At 43.0% G+C, this 21,805-nt stretch overlaps 1 long non-coding RNA gene across 1 annotated transcript; it reads right to left on the bottom strand.

Moving 5' to 3' along the window:
* Window positions 1–17,549: 17,549 nt before the first annotated feature.
* LOC136012554 (uncharacterized) lies at window positions 17,550–21,433 on the bottom strand. Its single transcript, XR_010611809.1, has 3 exons — window positions 21,343–21,433; window positions 20,163–20,268; window positions 17,550–17,982 (listed from the first exon to the last, which is right to left on the bottom strand). It is a non-coding gene; the product is annotated as an uncharacterized LOC136012554 (long non-coding RNA).
* Window positions 21,434–21,805: the final 372 nt, after the last annotated feature.

Genomic DNA, 21,805 nt, shown 5'->3' with positions numbered 1-21,805 from the left:
GCCTCCAAATACAACAGGCAAAAATGGAATAAACATTAAGGTGAGAAACATACATAACCTCTGTTTCAATTCCTATTCCAATTCTAAGTCAGAAAACACTGCAACCTTACAACACTTCATGCAAAAGAGAAAATACTGCGGTGATGATAACAAGTCCAGCCAAGACAATGGGATGGATGAAGGGCCTTGGGAAAAACTTAGACTCATGAAATTGCATACAGATGGGTACTCTCAGATACTTCTTGAGAGTGTATTATGCTCCACATAGACATAGAGGAAAACCACATCAACAATCTCCCGAAACACTTCTTGCTCTTCAGTCCAGGAGAAAATTCTTTCCTGATCCCACACTCAATCAATGCTTTTAATTCAAGACACATCAGTCAGGCAGCACTACGAGGAGTACCAGCATAACCCAACTACTATCCTGTCTTTAGCCCTGGCCAATTTCTTGTTTGGGCAATTTAATGCTTCAAAGGAAGATCAATTTGCCCTCTCCCCATTCCTCATTCCTCCCGCCCTTACTTACACATCCAAGAGAATAAAGAATTAGGAAATGAAGGGACTTCCTTCTTTACCCCAGTAGTGGTCAGTGGGAGCTCTGAAGCATGAAGTTAATTAATTAAAATATAAATGCAATGTAATTCCTTCTATGAACTCGGCAAGCTCTACTTTTTAATTATTTAAGTTCCTTGCCCTTGTTACCCTGTATGGAAGGCCAAAACTTTATTTCTTTGAAGTTTAGAAACCTTCTCCTGATTTCCAAGCTAATTTATACTCATCTGATCTTTTAGCACTGCTTTTCTTCAGCGGAAAACAATTCTCCATCCTGGTATTTATGAAGAGTGTATTTATGAAGCAAAACTGTATTCCGTTTCCTCCTTGTTTTGATAGCCTGAGCCTCACACATACACTTTTTAAATGGCTATCACTTCCCCTAATCATCCTCACAACTTTTCACTCTACATCACTTCTTCTTTTTTGACCAGAAGTGACCCAAATTGACTACAGTACTTTAAGTGAGGCCTCCTCAGTCCTTCATAGCAGAGTACTACTAAAGTACTTCCCTTTCTGAAAATACCCTTGCCTGATACATCCCTGAATTGCATTAATCCTTTTCAAGGCAATGTCATATTCCAGCAAAAGGGCAAAGAAAATGTGAGGCAAAAAAGGGAGATGCTGAACAGAGAAATGAAAGCATCCTGAGGAGCAACAGAGAATTCTGGAGGGAGGAAGAAAAAAACCACCCAGCTGCCCTGCAAACATAAAGACATAATCAGCTTTGTAGAGAAGGTAATTCAAAGGAATAACGGGAAGTCAGAAAGCTGAGGCAAGGCATATCTGTACAAAATCACAGTGAGCTGGCTTTGCACGAGCTCTCATCTTCATGGCAAGTCTCTGGCACGGCTTGCTAATGTCAGTGTTGTGGCAAAAACAGGGCTGACAATGTCATGCTGGGGACAGGGGGAAACTGAATGCCAAGGAAGAAGGGTGCATGCATCTGTCCCATGAGTCCTGAACAGGCCCTTTGCAGCATTACCGGTAGGTTGTCTCTCCAGGGTGCAGTGCTTTTTGCTTAGGAATTGAAGAATTAACACTCCTTACATGCTTGTGTGTGCATCAAACACATACACGTGTTTGACATACAAAACCCACAGTGTCTTTCTTAAGCCCTAAAATTTTAAGGCTAATATTTCTTAATAAAAATATTTCACTGTCCCATAGACATGCAAATATTGTCCTTTAACCTGGGAAAGAATATAATGGAAGATCTCAGAGTGCTTGAAGAATACTAATGAGAAGTTACAATAATCCCCAGGCAGTGGATGCTTATGTATCTTCTGCGTATTCCACAAGGAGACAATGCAAACCCTGCACTAAGTTGCCTCACACTTTCCTTAGCCTTTTTTTTTTGGTTATTATTTTGAAGAAAAGCTTCAACACTGAACTTTCAAGCAAAAGATAGAGAGGGGGTGGGGAGAAAGCTCTACGTTTTGCACTTCTACAGTAAAGTTGATGGGATTTGCCCTGTTGACAGATAAATAAATAAATAACACCCCTAACATTTTCTCCTAGGTCGTTTGTAGACCTGCACCACTGTTTCTGCTTGTGCAGAAGGAAACTCAACTTGCAGCAGACATGCGATATGTCAATTCGTTTCCATTATATCGGCAAGAAGCAACACACATGAGACAGATTTATCAAGCTATCTGATAGTCTAAGAGCCAAAATTTCTTCTTCCAGCTCCCTCCTCTCCTCTCTCTGCTTTCCTCCATATACGCACATGCACAAATAAAGGCAAAATCTGCCACTCCTGCAAGCATAACACTGTAAAGTTCTGCAGTTTTATTGTGGGTGTTTATCATAAAGCATCCTTATCTGTTATCTGCTTATAGAGGAGGCTCTGGTATGTTATTTCAGAGTAATAGCCGAGAGCGAGTTAAATTGCATTAACCTTTAAAGCTGGCATTAATGGGTAGCTGTGTCAGGAGACTATATTACTGTACAATTTCCTTTTCTTATTCTTATGCTGGCTCTGTGGTTAGAGTATTTTTTGTTGTTAGTGCCAGCTTTACATCACAGGCTTTGAGCTCTGAGCACAGTGCTCTAGGGAAGCACTCAGCTGGAAGAATGTTGGACTAACTTTTCCTCAGCACCGAGAAACAGCAGGAGTGAAGGCAGGTTCTTGTGACAGAAGCGATGCATCTTGTCCCTTGGCACAATTAAGAGGTGATTTGGGACATGCTCCATACCCATGTTTTCCCCCTGCAATAAGGTGACTTTAGGGCTAGACTGCACTCAGAGCCTGAAGCTAATAGGTTAGGGCTTGCTATTGCGGCAATACATGAGAGGCAAGTCCCCTCTTATTGCTGCAGAAGGTTGTTAGAAAATCAGTGGAAAGAGAGACTGTAGAACTGAGATTTTTAAATGTGGGGACTAAAACATATGAGCTGTATTATATTCTCTGCTGCTCTGACAAGGAAGACTTCTGCAAGGTATTCCAAGTGTGCAAGCCCAATTTAACAGCCGCTTTCCATGAACAGGGACAGCTGGAACTACTCCACATCTATTATAGTGTAAATGGAACTGGAATGTGGCCTACCACTTATCAGATATTCTCTTCTATGTATTAATTATACACGTAGAAGTTCTGTATTTAGGAATAATCGCAATAATTTGTCACTTTCAGAGAACTGTAATTGCAAACACAACATAATCATTTGTCAGCTGTTTCAGATGGAAAGGAGTAGGCTGAGAGAAGGCAGCAGCCTCTTTGATCACATTTTGATTGGGAAGTCTCTTCATTACAGGTTTGGTTTGTGGACCCTCCTCCCCATCATAACTCTTCAAGCCTTCTTCATAAGCTGTTTATCCAAAGAGTTCCTGCATTGACTCACCTCAGAAGAAGTCCTGATGAGAGCAGACATGCTTACTCCATAGACCTCTAAGTATGGGACCTGCCTTGGGTGATGCAGCAGAGGTGTATGATACTTGGCTGCCATGGAGATGAGTACAACAGAAGAGCCTAAATAGAAAAGAACACGTTTTGGTTTGAAGCACTGTTGCAATAAAGGTGCATGTTAAATACAGAGTCAATAGAGCTTCTTGCCAAAACTGAGTATTAATTGTTTAAATTAACACTGCAAGTAACATGCAACTAAAATACTTCCTTTTTTCTTTTCCTTGTTTCTTAAAGAAAGCCATAAATAATTGCTTCCTGAGCATCCCCTGGAAAGAACAGCATCTTCTCCCCAGTGGATCAGTGAGCCTGGGCATAGAATCATAGAATGGTTTGGGTTGGAAGGGACCTTGAAGACCATCTAGTTCCAATCCCCTACCATAGGCAGGGACACAAGGCATTGCTGGACCACATAAGCATCGCAAGCTGGGGAGGCTTCCAGATCTTTTGGATGTATCTAACTTTGTGCTTTCTCATGAACCCTTTTTTGTCACCAGAGTTGTGCTCAGTGGCATCTTTCCCTCCCCAGAGAGATTTGCCACAGACCCTATCTAGGTAACCATATTTCTTTCTTCAAGCTATTGAGATTTACCATCATAGTGCAATTCAGCAAGATGGGCATAAGCAAGGTGGGAGCTTGCACATCATTTAGGACTGGCCTGGTACTGTGAAGTTTTGGGCAGCTTTGTAGGTGGTGAAACACATACCACCTCCAGTCTGACCTGGTTTTGGCTGCGTGTCTCAGTACACAGCCCTGAAGGAGTTTATCAAAGGCCCTTACTTTTCTTATTTCAGAGAGGAGAGTTTCACCCTATTAGTTCCAGAGGTGCCACTTACAAGCCTCAGGGTGTCAGACAAAATCAGGTGCACGTGTACGTGCATACCAGTAAGGCCCTGCTCTGGGGGGAACTACTTTGGGCCTATAGCTCTACAGAGGGTTTTGAAACAACGTGTTGCATTTGGAGCAGTAATAAGGATCTCTCTCTCCCTAAGGAAAATAAAGGAGAACAAAATGACAATAATTGGTAGAAATGGAGCTGATTTTTCTTAATGATAAAAGAAAGGAAAATTTGGATGAGAATGATGGATGCTGCCACTCAGTTCTTCTTGTTACAGCAGCCAATGCCTCTTTATGTACTCATCTCATGAAAACGTCAGAGATATTTAAAAAGAAAAAAAGAAAAATGCTAAAATTAAAATGGAGAAGAAAAAGTCATTTCACACTTTTAATGGCATAATGAAGTCTTCTTAATGTAATTTTCTTTACTCTTCTGATTACATATTCACAAAGAGGATCTTCACTTCCATCTTTATTAGGCACTGTGTTTGTCATCATTATGGGTTAAGTATTTTCATAAACATTTGATGAATATTAACCATTTAAAATAAAAAATATCAGTTTATTCTCACTGCAATGACTGCTGCACATGAAGATATTACTACTAGAGCAAGTCATATGAACTTACACACCCCTACAACCTACAAGGATGCAGTACACAGCTGCAAGAAGAGATACAACACAGCAAACATGCAGAGGGGCTCGCAAAGCTGGATCCTAGCTAGACCTATAGCCAGGGATGAGAGAGAGCCCAAAAGGCTGCTGAATCTCCCCAGCAGAGACCTAGTGTTACTGGGGCCACCTTATAGGTCACAAAATAACAGGCTGTTTCTTTGCCACTTTCCCAACATGACTGCATTCTTCCCTTCCCTGCTCTTGAGAGGGCTAATCCAGCCAGGCTTTAGTATAACATCCTGGTTAATTTATATGTCACCCCTAGCTGCAAATGCCCTAACAAACACGTTTTTACACATGGTCTGTTCTCTACAGCAGGGGAATAGCTTTCTAAAACAAGTAGTTCCAAAGACAAGTGCAGCAGAAAACGGAGGAGGAATGAACACCACAAAGGAAGGTCCAACAAAAAGAGGTTGCCTGGAGCTGGGTAAAAACATAACCTGGGTAATTTGAAGTAAAGCATCAAAACGCAGATATAGCATTCTGGGTCAAGAAGAGCACTAGTTAGAATGAAATTGTATTTCACTTTGAGCCTTTATTTTTCTTCAGAAAGGTTTATTTCTCCACGAGTCATTTTAGAGAAGGGCAACAATCGTGTGCTGCTTCAACATTGTCTAAACTTTCTTCCATCTTTGTTCTCTTTCATTTGAACTTTTATCTATTTCCCTTCCCCAAACAACAGAATAAAAACATCAGTGATGACATCCTAATTTCAAGGCATCACATGAAAGCTCATTTCTGACAGAAGGCTATTGTGGCAAAAATACCTGACCTGTTTCTTATCAGAAGGCACCTGTGTTCCTTCGCTTACCCAGGGGAAACAGGAGGCAGCTGATACCCTGGGGGCCTTCCCACCTGTAAACCAATTTCAGACAGCAGGCACTGGCTTACTCTTCCTCATCAGTTCCTATGCCAGCACCAGCTTTCCCCTAGTCTAAGAAACCATAGATCCCCTTATTCTTTTGTTAAAGCAAGAGAAATATGCATAAGGTGAAGGGAAAAGGGCCTCCTCCAGAGGCTCTCCCCACCTCCCCGAAGTGCAGAGCAATATTGACACTGCTGTCAAATGTTATTGGAAGGCCCGATGTGGGAAGCAGCAGAGGGCTGCTCTCTGTTGCCTTCCCAGCCATAAACTGGGTCACTTTAATTAAATACTGTAGGTAGGGGATCCAGAGCAGAAGTGTAAAGAGCCCAAAGGCTCAGTTCAGAAGATCCTGACTCAGCCCTGACTGGGGAGGGTTAACAGAAGAATTACTGGTAGATGTTTAATTAGGATTTGAGCGATGGGGATTGAGCATTAGGCTGGGGTTTGTTTAGGGCTCATGTGTGCTTAAGCGCAGAGCTAATTTCACATTGAGCTTTGCTGTGTCCTTCCCCGAGCTCAGCCAGCGCCTTGCGGGAGCTGGAGTAAAAGCTCCACCTGGAGACAGCAGGAGCCTGCCTGCTTCCCTGGCTGCACACAGAGGATGCTACTAGCGAGGATTTGCTGGGAAAGCAGGGGGCCCAGGAACGCTCATCCCTGGAATTAGCTCCTTGCTTGCTCCCTGGCTTCAGCCCTGGCGCTTCTGTTCCTTCCAGCACTCAGCTCCTCTCATTCCCTGGTCCTATGGGGAGCCAGGCACATGCTGTGTGGGAACAGTGAGTAATTGCAGATCTGCAGCAGGGATATGGAGGAGGAGGAGGAGTTTAAGGGAGGAAGGAGAACTGGAGCCAAAGCCTCCTGTCACCCCCTGGCCACCATCCATGGAAGAAGGCTGGTGCCTCAGAGCTACATTTGAACCTGGACCACACGGAGCCTTGCTGCCGGTTACCCAGTGTCACAGGATTACACTGCCCTTTTCATAGTGATCTCTTCCAGCATCCTGCAACCTGCTAGTAGTCAACATGGTGCTATCTCCAAATGGAGGATCTCACTGTTCCCTGCAGCTGCATGACTGGCTTTTCTGAGGAAATAAAATCAGATGTGATTCTCCAGTTTGAGGCTTCTTTTCCAACCCCTTTGTTTAATTTGTGTTGTCTCAACTGACTGCTTTCCCAAGAAAGCTGCTGGGGTCACCAGTACAGCAGGACAAACAAGGAGGCAAGACATAGCTCCTGGAAACTGGTTACCCATCCTTGTCCGGGATGTATTTGAAATCTTAGTGCTAAGCAGGTATAATGTTTTGGTGCCAGGACTGAGGTGTAAACTGGTATTAGGCCCCAGGGTTCTGGGTTGCTGCAAAGCAAATGGATCCTCTTCTTTCTGGCTAGTGACTTAACAGGGCACGAGGAGTGCTCCCAGTAACTGGAACTCAGCTGTCCACATTGCCAAATTGCTGGTGCAGCCCCTGGCATGGATTTGGCTGAGGCCAGCCAGAAGCATCCCAGAGGACTCCTGGGCACAGCCTGTGATTAAGCATGGACTGGTGATTCTTTTCTGTAGGCAGCTTGCACACAGCTGCCTTGGTCTGGAGGGAAGGAAAGCTTTGTTACATGGAAGCAGGGCACTGGAAGCCAAGCAGCCTCAATATCAGAGAACTTTTCTGAGACATATCTAATTCCCTGGTACAGAAATAAGCTTTTTCACTGCAAGTCTACTCAGGAGCACTCAATAGAGACAAGGACAATCTTCTTCCAAGGCAGGCTTTCCTGAGCTGGACTGAGCCATATAGAGGTATAAGATCTTCTCCTGTATTAGGGAAAGATCTTTCAAGAAGGGAGGGAAGAAACAGATCTGGTTGAGTTTAGCAGCAGAACAAATAATCTCAGTCCCTTATACTGTTAAAAAGTGGGTGCTGTAGAGCCTAGGTGGCAAGAACGGACATGACAAGAGGAACATTCAGCTCCAGCTTTCATGCCCATGTCTGGGAAGCAAAGTTCAGCATCTCTAAATAGTCTCAAACTAGACTGGCTTGTTATTAGTGGAAACCAAGCGCTTGCATGTTATTAGTCAGCAGATGGTATATAAATGTGATGTCAAGAACCAATCTAGCACAACCCATGGCAAGAAGGAGAATGATTAAAGAGGGAAATGAAACAGGGCTGAGGAATGTCACAGAAGAGTCAGCACAGAGGGACTCTGATCCCCAGCAGCACAAGGGATGCACAAATAAGCTTTTCCAAAGAAAAAAAGCATGAAGTGATTCTGTAAACAGAGCTGACCATGGGGGATAAAGATGAAATGGAAGCCGACTTTTTTACTATCTCAATCAGGGAGAAAAAAGTGACAAGAACTGACTGAGATGCTGAAAAGTGAGTGATATGCTATTGCCAAGAATAATGCTCAAAACACTGCAACAGCTGATAGAGGTACTGAGCATCATGAACCCAGACAGAATAAGACTTCAGAGACATCTCTCGGTTAAAGTTAAAAACAAACAACAAACTAACTGAAAGCCTTCAACAGGAGAAAAGGGAGTAGACGTTAGTGATGAGAGATCCAGGCTCCACAGATGACTCTGGAGACTGCTGTCAGTGACTCCAGGTGAAAAAGGCAGGTTTATCCCTCCCCTGTGATACAAATGTAGTAGAGTCTGTCCTTACCCCAGAGTACTCTCAGGGAGTCCTCGCCTTGCTTTGTTCTTGTGGAGGTCAAATTATGTCCCTCAAGAACTAGTCCAGAAGGGTCAAAAATAATCTCTTTCACTTCCTGGCCCCTCATATCTGTGCAAGAGACAGGGTGTCTGCCCTTCTCTGCTTTCCCAATGTTTCTCTGTTCCAGTATCCCCGGTGTTGAGACTCAACACAACAGGTTCTGGGTTCAGCATTAAAAGAAACCTGTATATACTCCTCCCAGATAGAATAACAGGTAATCATCTTCTTCCGAGGAACTCAAGGCTCTTTTCTAGTTCTTCACTTTCTGGAGATGTTCAGCCTCCAGCATGGTCCATATAACCTGCTTGTCCATCCTGCTTCAGCAAGAAACCTCCTAACCTGGTCGTGGTGAGGACATCTTCTGTTCCAGCTGCTTTAGGCAGATGGAAAAGAGAGCAAACCATCCCCATCACACCTGCACCATGAAGGTATGAGTTATATCCAAGCAAGCTCAGGTATGTGTATCAGAGAGGCACTTCAGGGAGGCTGGCCCTGGCTGGCTAACCCTGCTTGCAGCATGGTACCCAGGTGGCTTGTCATCACTCAAGCTGACATTTAAGCTGTTTGATACAGAGCTGCCTGGCTCAGCTCTGCCTTGGGCATCTCTTCAGGATTCAGCAGTGTGTCATGCAAATGCTCCTGCAGAAGAAGGCTCTCCAATGGTCTATAGCCCCCAGCAACCCAGCACAGTGCTTAGCACAGACCCAAGAGGAGGTCCCTCTGCTGATGGTGGGTGTATTTTTATTTATTCGTTTTTGCATATATACATTGTCATGTATAATTAATGCTTCTGCAGTCTTTTTTGATGTAACTTGTGTTTTTTCCCACCACATCTCCCTCGCCTTAGCATGTGCCAGTTTATCTCTTATTTTTCTCCTCACAACCAACCGTCCTCCCTCCCCATCTCTCTCTGCCTTCAGTTTAGACCACTTTCCCAATTCTCTGCAATATAGGCCACCCTCCCCTATCTCTCTTTTCTCACTTTCTCTCTCCCTCTCTTATTCTCTCCCTCCTTCGACAGTACAAGTCACCCCTTCCCCATCTCCCTCTCCTGTCAGCAAAGCAGTTTATCGGCAGTTGCAGTCTCATCTATCAGTATAATTCATCTTCCCCTGCAGCCTTTGGGGTAGAGCGAGAGGAAAAACCACAAGCTGCCTTCCTAAAGAAACCAGTGGCAGCCACAGGCATTAATATGAGAAGCTTGGGAAGGTGTCGTTCTTCACTCAAGCTGACATTTAAGCTGTTTCATAAATATGAAATCAAACCAAGGGCCCAGATGGGCCTCCACCCCCTCCTCTTTTGACTAAGAGCGGCTGTGATACTCTCTTCACCAGCTTAGAACAAGGGGATGACAGGAGCAAATCCCTGCAGGAAGAAGGATAGAAGAAGCAACTGTGATGTTGATGGCACCTGTGATGTTTACACTAGTTGCAGCAGAGAGCCACCAACCAGTACAGGAGAGCCATCAGTCGCTATTGGTAGTGGCAGGTTTTCTGAGGTGGGATTTCCCTTTGGGTACACAAGGCAACGAGGTGGATATTTTCCCTGCTATTCCCACAAGGGGTGGTGGATCTCTTCCCATCAACAGCTCCGTTATCACCATAACTGGTTCACACACATGCAGAGCCTCATTTCAGGAGAGAAGGAAGTATAAATCTCTGTTCTTGGTCCCTTTTAGAAATCCAGCTTGCTTACGCCACCCTGGTCCCTATGCAGCCTGTTGTATCATCATGGGTGCGCAATACGTCAAGCACAGCATCCCAAGAAACCAGCACAGGTTTTAGGAGAGTTTACTGGACCAGCTGAGAGGGCTACAACCTCACCTTGCCCTCCAATCCCATTAGGAAGCAATTCCTTTCATGGCTGAGATGACGAATAGGTGCCATGGCTACTTGTTAATGACCACGGATCCCATGAGCAAGGGAAAGGACTCTTTCCCAGGAGTATGATAAGGAGCGTCTCTGAGTTTTTCTATGGTGTCTGCTTGTTGTGCCCACCTTGCTAGCACTGTTTCAAGCCACCATCCACCCCCACTGTCCCTACAAATCCATACTGTACATGCAGGCAAGGGGAGAGTGTCACAGCCTGAGGAGACATAGATACAACACTTTATATATGCTGCTAGAAATTACTGGCAGTGGTACAGCTCCTTGGGATTCAGGCATTACTTACAATTGCCCTGAAATTGCTCACCAGCCTATACAGGATATGATAGCAGAAAGTGAACTTAAGGCGCTGAGCTCTGCCTCTTGGTTTCACCATGTCATATGGTCTTATCCCTCAACCCTATGTTCTCATAGCACCTTACACTGTTTGCCCTTACTGTAACCCTCGAAAAGCTATTCTCTGACTGCTCTCCTCTGAGAGACAGAATCCATCTAATTCCCAGTGCAATTTTAGCTGAATACTTTAGTGAGAACAGTGAGCTTCAATTAAAGTAGCTTTTCACACTCCCTCATGTTTGACCCAATTATGTGTTTACAGAGAATAATTATGCCCCCCCCAGTCTCCCTTTGACTAAACAGAACAGTGCAGGCTCATTTCCTCAGACATGACAAGCTTGCCGTTCCCCTGATCATACAGGTTTTCCGTGTTGGTGCTTGCTCCAGTTTTAATTCTTCTCTCTTGAAAATGGTTGACAAGACTGACACTGACTGCTCCAGGTGACGACTATACCTCCTTTGTGCAAACACCATACTCCGCTGTGTCTAGCATGTGCCCCTCCTTTGGCACAACAGCCTAAGATCTCATTTACCTCCTGCATGGCCATCTCAGGTTGCGAGCTCATGATTGTACTGTGAGTGACTGCTACAAGCAAATCCATCTTCAGTTTTCTTGTTTCAAACTGATAAGCTTTCAGTATGCAGGTGAAACTCCCACTCAGTGCCCAAATCTGTGCCCTTGCACTTCATGCTGCTACATTAGCCCAATCTCCACAAACCTTGTGTGATATTCGGGTGATTCGAGACATTGCTGATGCTTCCTGTTAACCCACATCCAATTTTAGGCAGAAAGTCAACATTGAAAGCATTGATCCCAAGACCAAGGCTTAAGAACTCACCTAGCAACTTCCTTCCAGCTGCCTTCTTCCCCTCTTTCTCCAGTTCCTTACTCGGCTCACAATTCTTGAACTAATCTTCATCTTCTCTCATTTAACTATTAATTTCCCAGGTGGCAACAAACCAAATTTTAATGAAGTAGAGATAGAGAAGATCTACTGCTTTTCCCGTGTCTAGAACATCAGTTACCTTATCAAAGACAGATATTGAGTTAGTCTGGCACAATCTCTTTTTGATAATGGCATATTGCACTATATTCCATTTTCTATTCCATGTCTTCAATTATTCTTCCCAACGTAATTTGCTCTGAATCCATCTATGCCCTTGAGGCCAAAATAACAAGCCCAAAGCTGCCTAGATTGCTCTTCCTCCCTTTCTCAGATATGGGTACCACATTTGCTATAATTCAGGCAAAGAAACCACCAGTATTGGACAGATTTATTAAAAATCACATCTACCAGACCTGCGATTTCATGGGCCCCTTCTTTTAGCATGCTGGAGTGGGCGATTTCCTGACCTCCCCACTTTGAGCACAGCAAGCTCTCTGAATTGCTTCCATCTTGCATGCAATCATTGAACTTTCAGTACACTTAGTCCCATTAGTCCACCTGACTTTGCCTCCACACTCTGTGTTTCTGTTCTTAGAGGTAAAGTGTCCCCCCATTTTAAAGCTGTGCAAATTTCTCTCACTACATACAGAGGCTTCACTTCTTTTTTTCATTTATAGTGTTAAGGTTCCTTCTGTTGTTTCATTTCCTTCACAGGGACTAACTCAGTTTGACTTCTGGCAATTCTCACTTTATCCCTGCACTTCCTGACCTCCCAAGACATACCTTTCTTTGTTGCTTAATCCCTTTTCCAAGGCTGCCTTGATGTGCAGGTGGACTAGGCAGTTATCAAGTGCAGCAGACTGCTGGGGGGTAATAAAGGGGCCACAGACCTATGGCTTTCTTGGCCTATGACAAGCGCTGCTGAGTTAGCCTTGCTGCAATTGCCAACACGGGCAGGGCCAGGGAGCCTGCTACTGCTGCAGGAATATGCCCTCTGAGCAACAGGAACTGCTGCTCCTACCTCCAGAATGGCAGTCAGAGAAGTTAGACCTTTCTCTCACATCCCTCTCCAGTCCTGATTCTTTGCTTCCTCTCCTAAAGGCACTAATCCTGCTTTCACACATACCATCACAAGCAGTAGCCTAAGGGGCACAGCTAGGCAGCTGCTTTGGGTTCAGAGTAGAAAGAGAGCACTTCTGCAGCTCCCTTGGAGGTGTGGGGAAACCAAGGCAGATCTACACTGTGAGATGACAGTGGTTGCAAGGGTATTGAGTGGTGGAGGGAGAGAGGAAGACTTCTGTTTGTCCCTGAAAACTCTCACAACTCCTCTGCAGCATCCTAACTCATCTTGTCTTCGCTCACCTCGCATCTGCTTTGCACTGCCACCGCAAATGGCTTCTTTGATCTTCACATTTAGGGATGGCAGCATTCAGAAGTTTGTTAATACTGAGGCAGTGTGCTGCTCCTGCCCTCCTCTGTTCCTTCTAGGCTGACTGCTTGTGGCTGAGATGTTCTCAAGTTAAACTTTTGAAAGAAATTGGTCTCCTCCAAGTTTGCTCCCTTTTCCTGGGATGCAAATTCCGAAGAACTTTGCATTACTCACTTCAATGTATTCCCTAAGCCTCCTCCTTTAAAGACTTGGCTCCCAAGTCCAGCTGATTTACTGATCTCTTTGCTTGCACAAAGTTTGGCCCTTGAAAACAAAGGGAAACTCTCAGTTATGATTTATTCTTATTTATCCAACCACTCAGTTTGAAATAAACTGTATAACTGTGGGACTTGAAGGGACCTTGAGAGCTCACATAGTCCACCTCTGACCCTAGGGATGATCAGCTGTCCAGATCTCCATCACTCCTGACAGGCATGTATTTAACCTGCTCTTTTAAACCTCCACTGGCAGGGACTCCATAACCTCCCCAAGCAATCTATTCCTTGTATTACTCTCCCTGCCCTCAAAAAGTGTTCCCCAATGTCTCATCTGAATCTCTTTTCCTGCAATTTAAGGCCATTATTGCTTGTCCTCTCTACCATGGATGTAAAGAAAAGGTTACTGTCTTCATGGCAGCTTCCTCCTTCCTCATAAATCCTTTCGATCTTCTCTTACCAGGCTAAGCAGCTCCCAGCTCATTCAGCCTTTCCTCAGTAGTTGTGGTTTCTATATCTCTGAGAATTTCTGGTGTTGTTTTCTGGACTAAATCCAGGAAACCTGCACCTCTCCTAAAATATAACATCCAAAACTTGATGCAGTCAAGGCTAAATTGAAATAAGATTACTTCACATTATCTTACACATGACACTCCTATTTCTACATCCCAGCATGATGTTTGCTTTCTTTGCAACAGGTGATTTACTACTATTGACTCACAGGCAGTTTGTGATCATCTGTAACCCTCTTTATCCTTCTCAGCAGAACTATACCTGGCTTCTCCCATTTTGTACTGATATTATCAATTGCTTTTCAGCACCTCCTACTCATTGTCATTGATTTGGATCCAATGCTTTGCAGATTATTTCCCCAATCCATCTAGATAATTTTGAATATGAATCTTGTCCCCAGTACCATGTACATGCTTTTCAATAATGTATTCTATCATTTATTAGGGGCATACATTATTCCATAACCTAAATCATCAATGACCATGGTACCCAACTTGATGCATCCTTCTAGTCACCCAGTGAATCACTGATAACTGTTTTACAAGTAGAGTTTTCCAAACAGTTTTGAATTCATATCATAGTAGTTTTATCCAGGCTGCATTACCACAGACTGCTAATGGAATTCTCACATGAGGCTGTGTCAAAACCTAACAAGTCAAGGTGCTTTGTCGTTATCTACAAGGCTTGTTACCTGTCAGAGTAGGAAATCAGGTTGGCTTTATACAATTTGTTCCTGACAAAATCAAATTGCCTGTTATTTACCATGTTGCTATCCACCTCATGATCAATCTATTGTTAGGTCCCACATAAAGCTTTCCCGCAAAATTCTCTCTGCTAACTGAAATCAAGGCTACAATAGGAGCACTTTTGATGAGGCTCAGTGATTATTTGGTGATGAAGTCTTTCAGCTATCACATTCAAGAATAACCAGACCCTACTTTTATTAATAACACTTATTTTACAATCTAAATTTCAGAAAATACAGCCTTCTAAACTGACTCAATTCGTCGTTATATTTCTCTCTCATACATCTTAAAGTGCTTTATGATTCCATGGGCTAGAGGAGACACCCAGAAGCAACATTTTCCCAGTTCTTCTCCAAGTGATTTTAACCCAAGTCAATTCTCCTTCAGCTTTGCTACTACTTATTTGCCCATTACACCCTTAATGTGCATAATCCCACCTAACTTAATCTTTGCTTCTGCCTTTCCTAAAATACACCCTTCAATACCTGTAGTCCAATCATGACTGTTACTCTAACACGTTCCTATAATAACCAGTTAATAACAAAGGTATTTTGCTGGTTTTAATGTTCTTTGAACTAATGTCAATGCGCCTTAGTTGCTTCAATCTAATCTTGCCCATTTTTCTAGCTAAACTGTGTGAAAGTGTTCCCCAAACAGTATCAGTAGTTTCACCGCTATTCCAGTCAACACTTGTACTCTCATTTTCTTTGCCTTTATGTTTTATTGCTTGCTACACATCCATCACAGAATCACAGAATCCCAAGGGTTGGAAGGGACCTAAAAAGATCATCTAGTCCAACCCCCCTGCAAGAGCAGGGTAACCTACAGTACATCACACAGGAACTTGTCCAGGCAGGCCTTGAATATCTCCAGTGTAGGAGACACTCTTTTACCCAATGATCCATGTATCAAACAAATAAATGCAGGGACAAATATTGTACAAGCCTTTCCCAAACTTCCACACTGTTTCCTAGACTAAGAACTCATAATTGTGATACCTCAATGTAAGAAATTATGTATCTCCCTGGACAATTACTCTCGTTTTGGGAATGCCTTTCAGTGGTTAGGCTTACAGAAATCCTTTCCAATAAGATCAACCCTGTAACTCTTGCCACCTCTGTACGCATGAGAAATCCCACTGCAAATCACCTGAGCTTCATTTACTGCTCTGAGCACTTTCGTTAGCACAGCAGAGGTATTTCTGACCTTTTCTGGTGGGATTCTGGCACTAACATTTCTCCTGGCATGAAGGTCAACCACCCTGTTTGTGGTTGAAGAATGAGGGTTGAAGCTCAAATGAAGGAGAGACAGTCATTCTAGCAAGCACAGAGCAAGATAGGAGGAAGGGGAAGGTCCGTATTGTTTCTGCTGTATGAGAGGCTCTAAATTATGGACGCTTTTCTATACTGTCCCTGTAGCCTACTCTGAGAGGTGCGTGGACTGAGAAATTTATGCTGCTGTGGCTCCCTTGGAAAACAATAAGGCTTTAGAACTGGCAGAGTGCTGTCCTCATTTGCTGCTGGAGGTCTTTCTGGTTTCTCTCACTGTGAATGACCCTTATCTTTTCTCTGTGTACTCAACTATGCCCACTCTTTTTCTTTTCTTTGAATTGATGGATTCTCTTGCTATTGCATCCTCTGCATCCTTTTGCAGTCTCCAGTACAGTAAGCCTGTTCTCCATTCCATTTCTGTTCCACCAGACAGTCTTTTCTTCTGCATATATCCTCTATATTCAAGGTCCTTCCATTCAACCAGTATCATGGATCTGGAACACTGCCATATAACCACACCTAACCTTTGTGGATAAAACTTCACTGGACAGAAGTTTCATGCCTCGCCTCACAGACTGGTAGAAGAAGATATTATTACAAGTCAGGGATAAAATGGCACAGTATGTCCTGAAACGTAGTTCAGTAAAGAAACCAACTTACATTCCTATAGCACCTGGAACATGGTATCCATAATCAGCAACCAAAAAAGAGAAAAGGAAAAAGAGAATAGAAGAAATAATAGAGGGACACAGGGCCCCAGGAACACACCAGTGCTCCATCCCTGGCAGTGTTCAAGGCCAGGTTGGATGAAGCCTTGGGTGGGATGGTTTAGTGTGTCAGGGGGGTTGGAACTGGATGATCTTTTGGTCCTTTCCAACCCTAACTATTCTATGATTCTAAGCCTACAAGGAACAGCAGATGCAGAAGTCAATTATAGCACCTCAAAGGGAGATTTCCAAATAGCATTCCTAGCGGGAAATTTCTCAGACTTGACTACTTGCATGCTTGGGGCTCCCATGATCTTTTCCATTCCACAAGGCAATTGTGAATCTTCACCACCGTGGGATGGCAGCTTTTTCATGTAAGGTCTGAGTGTAACAAATGTGAGCTGTTGTGTACATGTCTAATCCAGTGATTTAATAGAGCTGAGCAAAATTTGGAATCTCTATGTCAAAGGAAGTTCTGCAATTTGAAATTCGCTTTTATAAAACTTAAAGAAAATAAAAAAGAAATAAATGTAGAAAGTCCCAATGAAATTTGTTCATTTTAAGTCAATCGGAATGTTTTGCCTATATCTTGGCTTTAATGTTACATTATACTGGAGTTTCAGAGAGAAAACAGGAATCCAAGCTAGAAGTTATAAAAAAGCCTAAATGAAACGTTTCAACCTACTGGAAGTGTTGATGTGTTTTCTGAGTGAAATTTCATCAAACAGGGCACATTTGTTCAGACCCTGAAGCTTTCATAAAATCAGCCTTTACAAATGGAAAATTGTTAGATTCCAAAAAAAACCCCTCAAGTACATCTCCTATTGAGTTTCTAACCTTCAGCACTGGAAGCACAATCACTGTCACTTGTGTCACTAAACAGCCCTCTAGGTGTGAGTGGCAACAATCTCAGCAGTTTCTCTGACCAGACACTCGAGAGAGTAAACTCAAATTCATGTGGTTTCACACTTGTGACCCACAGGTCTATAGCCTGTCTTTAAGAGTCCACAGAGCACAGTGTGTTTTGCTAGGTCTGAGCTCACTATATAAGGTGGAATTTCCACTGGAAATGTTTGGTTGTTTCTGATTTGGAACAGCATGTTTGTCCCCAACACTCAGCTGCCTCATGGGGCACAGAGGATGAAAAGTCACTGCACTCAGCCTTGCCTTGCTGCAGGAGCAGAGGAAAATGTACTGGCCAGCTACTGAGCAGCCCCAAGGAAAATCTCCTCCTCTAAGGAAGAGAAAAGCTCTCCAAAAGAGGCAGCTGATAACTGCAGCTTCCTTTGAAAGTCAGTCTCCATCTCCAGGATGAGCATGAATCTGGGGTGATGGCTCTTTTTGGCTTTCCTGGTTAATCTCCACTGCGTGTCTCACGTAACTCTTGCGTTGCGTTACCGAAATGACTCTTCGTTCTCTTTTGCACAGTTACTCTCGCCTACATTTCTGGAGAGTGATAAATACGTTAACAAACGCAGCTCTCTGCCTATCAAACCTGGAAATCAGGACAGCTGAAAATGCAGAAGATCAAACTTCACAATCCCTATCTGCTGCAATGCAGCAGATGAAGGACTTTGAAATACAGCAATTGCGTTGGATAGTTATCACTGGAGGAAACATTTGGGCTGTTGATGCATCAGATCTAGCCTCCCTACTCAACAGATTGCCAAGTAGGAAAGGTTCTTCAGGGATGTAATCCACTGCCTGCTTTTGTCATGGAGACCTTTCTTGCTTCATTCAGTGGCAATCAATCATACCCCTTATCTTCAGAGAGAAGTGTTTCACTTCAGGTGAAGTAGTAGTCTAGTACCAGTGAAGAGTCAGTAGGACAAAAAATTGCTCACTATACATAGTAACTAATGAGTGCAGGGAAATCACTGCAGCTTGCACTTTGCTGACCATTTTGGACTAGGAGAAGATTTAATTACAGCACAGACAGTGGGATTTGCTCAAGTAAATACAGGGAGATGCACCGTAGAAATTTGCATCTGGGGAAGCCATCCTAAGCTTCCCTTGTAAGTCAGTAAAGCCCTAATCAATAGAACTAATGCTGTTTAGGGTGCAGTTCATTGCATCCCAAAATAAACAGCTACGTTTTTATCTGCTAAAGCACTCTCCTCAGTATCCATTAACAAGAATGGCATAGAGATGTCTAGTAGGGGTTGTATCTAGAGCATAGACACCTGTGTGGTAGATACCCACCAGTGAGACAAGTCCTCCCCTGCTTTCATTTCTGAGCTATAAATGGGACCCTGGTAGACAAGCAGGGAATAGCCTTGCATTATCTGCACACATTTTGTTGGGGACTTTGCTTCTATATTCTCTGGTAGCTAATGGTCTGTTCCATTAATCCTTAAGGTTAAGGTGACCTTGTAAAGCTGAAGAAGTGCATTTCTCAAATTGCACACAGAAAATATACGTGTGCACACATTTATGTATTCGTGAAAGAAATTAACCCTCCTTCTCTAACTCATTTCCCACTTTCCTTTCAGTGGCAAGATAATCCACTTAAATAGAGTTCCCAACCTTTCTACAGGCATAAAACAACATGAAAAAGATGGAAAAACCCAACTGCTTGGTTCCTTTCCTGTTCACAGAATAAAAAGAATAATTACTTCCTTATTAAAACAAATATTAAGTATTTTCTAAGCTTTCATCTTTTTTTTTTTTTAATTCATTATACAACCTCTTAAAACATATTTTAAAAAGACAACTTAATAAAAATAAACCCAAACTGATGCAAACAGAATAATTGGCAAGGCATGAAAATACTGCTCGTATCCTGGAGACAGGCTGCATTGTGGGTCGTTTCTTAATTTTCACTCTATTAAGGTAATTTCCTGAGACTGTGGCTTTTTTTTTTTTCCGGCAGCCATCCTCACACACTGTCACCCCTGCCTTCCTCACATGCTGGGGGGGTGGGGTGGGGTTTGAGGTTATTTTGTTCCTGATTAGGAAAAATAACCATATATATCGGTTCTGTTTCCCAGAAGTCTAGAGGCAAACATGCTGGTCTCTGAGTCCAGGAGCATGGAAGAGAAGAGTGAAAGTAGATTTCCAAATGCAACTTCCACATCACTACAATATCTGCTCAACAGCATCTTTATTGGATGACTCCCATGAGAAGCCAAGGTTTAAGGCATCACCGAGCACTAAAATCCTTGCTATTCTACCCAGAAAGATGTCTGCACCACCACTGAACCCTAATTTGGATCCAGATTTCATTCTAAGCTTACAGCACACTCATAGCAGTTTGTAAATATGGAAGCATATGAGTTTCTGACATCAGAAATACAATTTCTGGCTAGGCTGACATCCACGTCTTCTTCATTGCTTAGTTTCTTTCCTTGCTGGTGACACCTCTCCTATGCTCCTCCTTTTGCGCAGGAGATGTTGGTACAACCCATCAAGGCTAGTAGATGTACCCGTCATAAGATGCAAGTACCCTGAGGAAATTTATAACTAAATCTAGATTTTGCAGAGAACTGTCCCAGCTCAAAATGAACAGCATGTCTTCCAATATGTCAGGAGTGATACTAGACCAAGTTAAATTGATTTTAGAACTACAATGAAATTCTTGTCTTAAATAAGACTAAAACCTTTGTCTAAAATTATGATTGCCTTACCTGAAATTATTTTAGAAAGCTTTGGAATTGAAAATGTCTTTGGCCTCTTCATCGTTTCCATTTTTTCCCTTTCTCCCAGCCAGAACCACATATGGAAAAGTTTTAACTGCAAGCAAGAATTATCAGATGTTCTCAAACTAAAATTTGCTGCCTGTGATCAGAACCTGGCATAGCAGAGCAGGCAAAGTCCTCCTCCATTACTGTTTATCTCTCCACCTCAGACACTTGCTATTCCTCTGTGTGCTTGCGTTTGCATGTGCACAGGATTTTACAATGACTTTGAAAATCAAAAATACCTTAAAAATAATTATTATGTAGATGTCTTGTGGATATTTCCCAAAAGTATGTTGGAGATTGTACACAAACTTCCCTGAACATGCAATATTTACTCTTGTGGTCACCTTCACCTGTGCACTGGGAGAACTGATTCACAACCTGCTATATGTGGTATAAATCTTTAGAGATCAAGTAAAAGGTACTCTCTTTCTTTACTAACCTTGTTCATTAGGAATCTCACAGCCTTTGAGCCTTGTATCAGTGACATAAACAGCTCACATTCTCTTTTGAACCATTGGCAGGCATAAAATAGCCAGGCTGTTATTGTTGAATCTGATTTTTGTTTCAGATGCATTTGACAATAAGAAGCAATTGTCTTCTTATTTGCTGCATGTCATTAAGAGCAGGCATGATCTGGATGATGGCCCAATATGAGAGAAGGCGGAACTGGGTTCCACAAGCAGCTTTTGTCACAGAGATAAGAGCCAGCCTCACAGAAGGTACTTCATCTCTCTGCCTCCTTTCTGTCTCACACAGCAAGCCTAAGTGAAAGCTCTCTGGCTTTTCACTTGTGTAGGCCAAAAATACTAAACAAAGAGCATGTGTCTGATTACATTATTGGCCATTTCTCTCTGTTCTAGATTTTCAGAGGAGTTAAATTATTTTGACACTCAGGAGTATACACAAATGAAAGATTAATACCATAGGTATGCCTGCAATATACAATAAGGCAGAGCTACACAAAGCAGCCTGAAACAAATTGCTTTAGGTTAGAGAAGCAAGCCTAACCATGGTGGTGAGTGAAATAAATGAGTCAGTAAGGAAACAAGATTTTTTTGTTACCCAAGGTTTTAGAGATAGCACAAAGGTCTTTTACTGTACCACATTATAACCCACAACTTACCCCACAGCCATTCCTCCAAGTCTCCACTCTCCTCTGGAAGGTTCCATTTATTTATGCATTTTTATGAGTAAATACTAAAGCCACTGGGGGGAACCTGCGAGGCTTTAGTAGGAGGACCTGTGTTAGCATCTAAATGAAACCACATGTGGCTTACAGGCTTGGAGCACAGGCCACATGGCCTCTCATTTCTACTGGGCACTGGGAGAGAAGATCCAATCCAGCTGTGCTTGTTAACTTAACAAGGAACTGGTGCTTGTTTGCAGATGGATGATTTCAGAAACAGAGAAAGGGATCTGTACATTCATCAGATGATAAGCTTTCATTTCCTACTATCCCCTGTATCAGCAGCCCTGTGGATTTACTACAGCTCCTGGAATCCCAGGTCTGAAACTTCCTAACTGATCCCTCAGCCAGTAAATAACGCAGCTCTCTGTCTGCCACTACCTCTTGTCTGTACCTACCA

The sequence above is a fragment of the Lathamus discolor genome, chromosome 4 (assembly GCF_037157495.1).
Source record: "Lathamus discolor isolate bLatDis1 chromosome 4, bLatDis1.hap1, whole genome shotgun sequence".
Lineage (NCBI taxonomy): Eukaryota > Metazoa > Chordata > Aves > Psittaciformes > Psittacidae > Lathamus > Lathamus discolor.
The sequence above is the reverse complement of the archived record's forward strand: the minus strand, read 5'-3'. Positions and strand labels throughout refer to the sequence as shown.